Source organism: Toxorhynchites rutilus, chromosome 2 (assembly GCF_029784135.1).
Source record: "Toxorhynchites rutilus septentrionalis strain SRP chromosome 2, ASM2978413v1, whole genome shotgun sequence".
In the NCBI taxonomy this organism is placed as follows: domain Eukaryota; kingdom Metazoa; phylum Arthropoda; class Insecta; order Diptera; family Culicidae; genus Toxorhynchites; species Toxorhynchites rutilus.
This window is the reverse complement of record NC_073745.1, coordinates 5,918,992-5,926,580: the sequence shown is the minus strand read 5'-3', so window position 1 is coordinate 5,926,580 and position 7,589 is coordinate 5,918,992. Positions and strand designations below refer to the sequence as shown.

Genomic DNA, 7,589 nt, shown 5'->3' with positions numbered 1-7,589 from the left:
TTGGAAAAAATGTGTGTAGAAATGAAGTTCAACACAAATTGAAAAAAATATGACAAAGTGAAGGAAAATGTGGAGACCGCAATTGGATATTGTGGTTTTCGTTGAAAAAAATTGTATGTGACCGGTACAGGAAATATTTAAATTTTCCCGACGTTATTTATCAAGTGTACTCGTGGCTCTTCATTGTGGAAAAAAAATGGAATCGCTCGCAGTTTGTAAAGTGAGGTTGAGGTGGTTTTATTGCAGTCAAGTGGTTTACCTGTCCTGTTCGTGGGTAGACCACGGCAAAGTATACACATCGGTTGAGGTAAGCCACCACTATCTTTTTATCATGTCAACGTGTGTGGATAACTTTTCCGAACCAATTATTTTTTGACGAGAATTCATAAATACATTCTTTTAACGGTAACAGCTGGAATGAGTGTTTCATGGATGGATCTATATTCATAGTTGACGATTCCTTGTCATCGATGACAATCAAAATAGTTGAAAATTCAATAAAAGAAAATTGACAATTTTCGCTTTTCCGAAATTAAAGCATCAGGGTGCTCATACACTGTTTGACCGTAGTCAAATATTTGACTATTTTTGACAGATAAAATTTACTCTACGTGTACTGTTCAAATATAATATATACACAAAACACTACGAGCAAATATTTAGTACTTGTTTGCTTAAACTTTTTTAGACCAATTTGTCAAACCATGTACTGACGTACGTTAAATATTTCAGTCAATTTTTTTGTATTTTTGATGTTTGGCATTATTTACCACTGTTGATAATTGAATAGTGGCAAACAAAGTGGTAAGTGACAAATAAAACTGCCAGGAGGGATGCCAGACCGTTTTTTTTTTTGTAATTTTTATTAATTCATTTTCAAATCAGTGAAAATCTGTGTAATATATATTTTCTATTTGAATTGTTCAGCCGAGTTTGTCATTCTTTTTATTTCATTAAACCCAACGATATAAATCAATGAATTTTAGGCCTGAGACCCTTTGAAAAAATCGTGCAACACGGATCAATTTCTGCGCCTGGCATTCATGCCCGAAAGTAAACATTGGTAAACATTTCGTAATATGGCCGAAAGTAACGTAACGGATTGCCTTGGTTGTGTGGATTTTTTATGGCCATTAAGTGGCGAGAAAGGAGGCGGCTTCGAGAAATACGAGGTGAAACTCCTCTAAACTATCGAGAATTCCTCGAACAAATCTCTACAGACCAGAAAAAACGCATTCCAGGCAATCAACGATGTGCCGGTACATCACTACATCCCCGATACGATCGAAAGCCGTAAGATGACGTTCGTATGGTGATCGAGAAGTCCATCAAGTAGCGCAAGGGAACCGAACAAGCGTGTGCTGCACGCTTCATTCCGCTCGAGGAAATCGACGAAGCCGTGCAGAAGCCGCTATCTCAAAGGAGGCAACACACCGAGCAGTGACAACGCCGATGCTGCTGCTCTTCACAGTTCCGCTTTTAGCGCTTCGACCCTACTGTTCATGATAGTTCCCTCGGGGATTTGGTGTTCTCTGTCAACAGTAACAATGCTATGATCCCATCGATCCAAAAAATCGTCGGAATGCTTCAGAGTCCCCATCTTGACGTAAGAATGGCCGCCGGAAAAACCATCGCACTCATCCTGGAAAGTGGCCGCTCGCACGACGACGGCTTTCTTGACGAGGAACCTTCCGATTTCATCGAAGCCATCAAAAAGCTGTTCACCGATGCTCACAAGTATCGCAACAAACGAAACCGCAAGGTGCAGCGTGTGACCTTATGTGACGTCAGCCGCTATCTGGAGGAACACATCTCGCCGGAGATTTGCATCAAGTTCGGCAAAGGTGCTGATCTTTCCATCATCAGTTAATCTACCTCCGGAACGCGCTGGATTTCGGAATGAACGTGCATCTGTCGAGGAAAACGGCTTTCTGCGGGATGGACTGCAGCTGGGCGCCCGATTGGCCAAGGCAGAAAAGAACTTCATCAATGCGGCCGCCTTCAAAGTCTTCAAAGCACAATAACCCGTGGAAAGAATCGTGACAAGCGTTCGGCTGTCATCAATAAAACGTATGTGTACATAGGTGTGCGATAGTTTTTTTTTTATAAGAATATATCCTTTCTATGTAAAGAAAACAATTTTATAAATCTAAGTTGAATAAAACATTGGTACATCGAATAGATTTATTCGTAATTTTATTTATTCATATGACGTCTTCAATGGCAGTAACCTTTTTCATCAATAAATATTTTTTCTTTGAAAAATGACAGCGGACACACACAAAATAGTGTCCGACTCGACGCTCGACAAACAGTGTACTATGTGATAACCGTGTTTGGCATTCACTACAAACAACTGTATTTGGCCAAATAGTTTTATGTCAAATTTTTGATAAAAACAAATAGATGTAATTATGGTTGTAAAATATTTTTGCCAAACATGAAATTTGTACTAAATTTTGAACAAATTTTTGACGTAGAACTACTTCTTTCAGGAAGGGTGCCAAATCAGAAAACAGGTCACGTTTTTGTGAAATAATGTTAACGTTAATAACTATTTTCACAGCGAACAAATTCTGATACTTTGCACCCCAATGAAATCGGAAAATCTCTAAGATTCGTTTGATATACTATACAGTACAATCCACTAATGCCTAAACAGTTTAAATTAATGAAAACTAGAAGCATTCTCATTTTCCCATACATTTGTTCTCCCGTTTTGTGTGCATTCCCGAACAGAGCTGTCAACAACGAGCAACCGATACACTCGTTTCTGTCCGTTTTCAATATATTTTGTTTAAATAAGCCATCCGCGATTTGAAGCCACACGGGATTCTTTGTGTGGACACCGACTGGACAACATCGTTGCTGGACGAGCTGGACGGCGAGGGATCGAGTGCCTTTCTCAAGGCAAGAGGGCGGAGGTGGTAGCGCTGAAGTAGAGTAGAGTAGAGTTTTCAAAGGGCCTTTCTCAAGGCTAGAGACGAATGAACTGCAAAAGTTTAAAGTCTCTATAATACAATACCTTCCTTCCTTGAAGCCACACCACTTCTCGTTTGGTGGTCATCGAAGGAACATGGTTGTAGCAGAGCGTCGAGCGGTAGAGGATTGTTTTCTTGTCGGATGAAGGGTATAGAATAGGGTTTCTTTCCACTAGGGGTGGAAACAAAAATAGAATAGAATGAAAACACAGATGCGAGTGAGCTAGCATAACACAACTATTTAGCGGATATCATTCATGCCTAATGCTAATTTCACACTCATACACACACAGCTCGATACAAAAAGAGGAAGCGCTTTGTATCGAGGTGTGCTACCGCAAAGAAGAGCAGCATACGAGAATTTTTAGTGCTAGTGCGGATATGGAAGATTATCCAGAATTTTGGAATATAGATATACACTGCATTTATTTAGATAAACTTATATTTCATGAAAGTATGCTTTCAAACTCCGACAGGGTAACATTACTGTTGCATGTTGTGGGGTTTGATCACATCTCAAGCGGAATATAGGAGTAAAATGGTTCATAGTTACTGATCGATATCTGAATGGGAAGGAGAAAGTCTGATGCGAGTTGAACCCGATAAACGAGAAGTGCTGATAGCTTTCGACTCTACTCGACTCTTTCGAGTCTACTTAAGTAATAAAAAAATAAATAGCTAAAAGGATATTACAAAAATTTCAATGTATTCTGAAATAATATCCGAAGTGACAAACAAGTGGATTGAATAATATAATTCCGTAGTTCTGCGTCGAAAACTGCGGTCGTGTCCTAGATACAACCCATTATAATTTTTCTGTCAAAAAGTGTCAAATATTTGACCTCCGGTCAAACAGTGCACGGCCACCTTCAGATAAAAAAAATGTTTGACAGTATTCTGTGTTTCCCCGAATGATTCTTTACTCTTCGTCAGATTAGAATGTTGCGAGGCAGTTTTAAGTTATTGAAAATTAAATGCATTCATTATTACAACATAAAATCGATATCAAACATAATTTACGATTTGCGATTAAACGCTCCTCTAATTCACTCCAAACTTTGAAAAATCGGCTGAACGAATCAATATTAAACGTTCACAGATGTGTAGGGAATATACTAGGCTAAACATTTCCCTGAAAACATAAGAACTTACTGCGATATTTGCAAAATAACAGTGGATTTTGTAAAGCACTATAAAAAATCTGTTTTTTGAACTTTTTTGAAATCGATGAAATGAATATAATTCTTTTTTCGTCAAAGTAACAAATTATCCTTGTGCAGAATTAATTGAAGTTTTCAAAACCGCCTTTCGATTTGCGGTGCGATGGTTCTTCATTGAATAGTTCGTGATCAAAGACGAAGAGGTCATTTTTCATTCATACTAAAATATCTTTGTATGGGAAGGTCCTACAGGAACGTTATAGCAACCAAACGAAACCTGCTTGATAAGGTTAATTGGATTTGCTCTTGAGTTGGTTAGCAAAAAATTGTGTTAGTCCAGAAAATCTTAAGTAAAACAGAGAAAAATCGATTTCCATTTCTCCCCGATATTGTTGCCCACTACACCTACACACACCAAGATAAAAATATTTATGTAAAATATTCAGATACCAGAATGCCATACAAATGAAACACAAATTTCTGCATAACTCGAGAACTAATCAAGCAAATGAAGCCAAATTTGGCATGTGAAGATTTTAGGAGGCAAGAAAGGTTTCTATGGTAAATAGACACTCCTCCCCCTTCTCTAAGGGGGAGCTGCCATACAAATGAAACACAAATTTCTGCATAACTCGAAAACCAATCAAGCAAATGGAGTCAAATTTGGCATGTGAAGGTTTTAGGGGGAAAGAAGCGTTTCTATGGTGAGTTGACACTCCTCCCCCCTCTCGAAGGGGGTCATACAAATGAAACACAAATTTCTGCATAACTCGAAAACCAATTAAGCAAATGGAGTCAAATTTGCCATCTGAAGGTTACTCAATACTCCCCCCTCTCAAAGGGGGCTGCCTCCCCCCCTCCACTTTGGTAATCTACGTTTTATTTTCTATTTTTCTACATAATCGCTATAACATTCGAGGAATTTTTCATAGTGTGGCACGAGTTTTTCTATTCCGAGCGCGAAGTGCGTAGCGTCCAACTTTTTGAAGAACGATGTAACTGCGTCACGAATTTTATCAGTGTTATCGAAACGTTGACCACCGAACGCCTGTTTCATCACCGGGAATAAGTGATAATCGCTAGGGGCAAGGTCTGGGGAGTAAAGAGGCTGCTCGAACACAGTCCATTTGAATTTTTTTTAATTGCTCTTGAGTTACACGAGTAGAATGGGGCCGCGCACGCAAGCATGCAAACTAGAACATCACAATCGCTTAGGGTGCGGAATCTATTATATCTCGAAAATAGGTTTAAGCTGACGAAAAAAAAAAGCAAAAGAAAAATAATATTCTGACAACAGTTTGAGTGGAACTCTTACGAACCTAGGTTATCCAAAAATACTCTAAAACAAAGTTTAAATGGGGGATGACACCCAAGACGTACAGTAGTCATTTTCAAAATCTTATCGTGCTACATAATTTGTCCAATGTACAAACGCGGTTAGTCGAAACGTCTAATGTAACATTTTTCGCTCGGAGGCTTCAAATTTAAGCTAAAATCACGGAACACCAGTTACGATTGGGTTTTAAGAGTTATTATCGACTGCTAGTGGTGAAAGTAGTGATGAGGATCGATTCCTTTTAAAACAATTCGCGTAACAATGTTCTGGTCTTCCACTTCGTTTTTCTCGAGTTGATTCAAATGTTACATGAGACCTTTCCAAAAGTTACGCGAGAACTGTAATTTTTTGACGTAGAACTACGTCTTTCAGGAAGTGTGCCAAATCAGAAAACAGGTCACGTTTTTATGAAATAAAGTTGACGTTAATAACTATTTTCACTGTGAACGAATGATAAGATTTGTAAGATTTGTGTGCTAACCCTACCCGTATTTCGAATGCTTATAACTCGAACATTTCTTAACAGATCGGAAAGATGTTTGCATCAATTGATAGGTAATATTTCTACGCGTCTATCACAATTAATAAAATGTTATTTTTCATTAGATGAACAATTGAATAACTGTGAAATGTCAAGCGTTATCTGAACGCCCTAACTGCCAAGTTTTGATTGGCCCGATTTACGGTTTCCCGAACACAGACTTCAAAAACGATGTACCTGTGGATATCCGCTCTGCAAATATACATGCAAGTCGGCTGTGTTTCCTTAACACGGACCTAAAAATCAATGTGCCGGGGAAACCACTTTGTCAAAACATGCAAGTCGGGGGTATTTTTTTTTCACTGAGCTGTGTTTCCCTAACACGGACTTCAAAATAAATGTGCCTGGGGGAATCCGCTTTGCAAATACAGTCAACCCTCCTATAACGCGGTGAGTGCGTACCGCCTTTGATGGAAACCGCGCTATAAGAAACTCGGATTTTGCATACAAACCAGGCTAATCCGTAGCGCGTTGTACGGAAACCATCTACCGTGTTGTATGGAAACCGTGCTATAAGAAACTCAGAATGAGCACAAATCACATCATTCGTACCGCGTAGTATGGAGACCAATAAGAGATCACAAAAGGAAATGATGAAAAAATAAAACAAAAAGTAGATGGATCTGAGCCTAAGGGCACGGACGGAAGTTTGACGTAGGACTCTAATTGTTCAGAACAGTTGTTTTTTCAAATGTAATTCTTTTCATTGTTCAGAAATCTGTTAGTTTAATTATTTTGAAACTCTAAATAGTAGCCCTGAAAGGTAGCTTTTTCGGTGCAACAATGTTCGTTTGCAGACTATCACAAACAAGTCGTGTTGGTTCTCTTTCTCAATCTATCATAGAAGGAATTGAGTCATTGAGAATTATGAATATGAGTCATGAAGATTCATATTTCATTTCGTTTCATTTTTGTAATGTGATGTAATGCCGATCTCAATAGGTCCTAACTGGACTCATCTATAACAGAGCGTACGTTAACTGGGATGGGGATGGGGCAAAGCAGTTATGTATCAATAATAGATGTTATCTTCAATTCGAAGTATTGCTTTTGCTGATTTGCAGCGAGTAAAATTCGATAAGTGTATTGATTTTTCGACCCAATTAACGAACCTCTGTTTTTTTTTAAATTGTACACTTGTTTAATTATTTCCACTGTTGATGTCTCAGGCGAAAAAATTGCTGGATAAATTTGCTTTCAAATGGTATATATTATAACATATATCGTAAGAAAGACTCTGCGTAATATGCATTTGAAAACTCTTAAGAAACGTTACATTTTTCGTAGAGTGACCCTCCTATATAGAAATCAAAGTGTAGTTCTACGTTAAAACTAAACTTTAAAATTTCATTTAAATGTTAAAATTTCAAAACTGCATTCGGGTGTTCCTCCCTGTTAAAAATGTTGATGATGCTGAGGTTAAAGAGGTGGCTTCGCATACTAAATCTGCATTTCTGTAACCATTTTTGAAAGTATACCGATTTTTTTGAAAACAAAACAAAATACGCTTGTACACATTTGTGAACTCTACAACAGTTCATGTTGCAAACCTTTATCTTCGAATAAAATAC

The 7,589-nt window shown here is 38.1% G+C and overlaps 1 pseudogene; it reads left to right on the top strand.

The window, feature by feature from the left end:
* The first annotated feature begins 1,251 nt into the window (after positions 1–1,251).
* LOC129764375 (interferon-related developmental regulator 2-like) lies at positions 1,252–2,095 on the top strand (annotated as a pseudogene).
* The last annotated feature ends 5,494 nt before the right edge of the window (positions 2,096–7,589 follow it).